Raw genomic sequence first — 848 nt, 5'->3', positions numbered from 1 at the left:
GAAGAGACGATCTTCATTTTGTTTTGAGGCCAGGATTGAGAGTCTGCAGCACAGATGACTGGATTAGCATTGAAACCGAGAGTGATAAAATGATGGGAAGAGGGGAAGAACACAGACAAAAGCAGCCAACCAGTTTCCAAAGTTTAAGAATAATTATAATCCTTTGTACCCCTTTGGTTTTTACTTTGAAATAAAGCCACATTCTCTGAAACTGAGACAGTGATACAATTGTAATGTGTGTGGGGGGGGGCGGGGGGGTTAAGGCTAGGAGTGAAAAATCTGTAGCCTTCCAGATGTCACCCCTGATTGTTGGCCATACTGATGGGAGTTAGTACAGCAACATCTGGAGACTGACAGGTCCCCCTCCCTCAGTTTAGGTACCATAATTTGTTATTTCTTTACTGGTCAACCTCACTGCGCCGAGAAAAAGAGCATTAGTTCTTTAAAATGTGTGCTTCTTTTGACATCTGGCTGGCCTTAGTAACCATCCAAACTGCAAAGCAAACTTAGAAGATGGAAAGGAAGACTAAACACTGCTTTCCCCAGCCTTCTCGTGTCCTGCCAATAGGCTTGTTTTGACTCCAGGCTGTTCACATCTGGATTTTGTCCCCTGTAATTAAGGCAAAAGTCACCTGAGGCTACAGCAATGTGATGGCTGAGAAGCAGGATATATGGTGTCCTTTTTGTGTTCTCATAAAACTGGTTGTATTTTGAGTGTTTGCGGGGGGGGGGGGGGAGATGGGAGGGGGAGAAAACAGTGGTGGAAAGACCTACCACACAGGTTTGGATCCTGAGCTGCAGCCTGAGCAAGAAGGGGGCGGAAAAACCACACACACAGACACAACCAA

This window comes from Zootoca vivipara, chromosome 12, assembly GCF_965207765.1.
Source record: "Zootoca vivipara chromosome 12, rZooViv2.hap1.1, whole genome shotgun sequence".
NCBI lineage: Eukaryota > Metazoa > Chordata > Lepidosauria > Squamata > Lacertidae > Zootoca > Zootoca vivipara.
The sequence above is the reverse complement of the archived record's forward strand: the minus strand, read 5'-3'. Positions refer to the sequence as shown.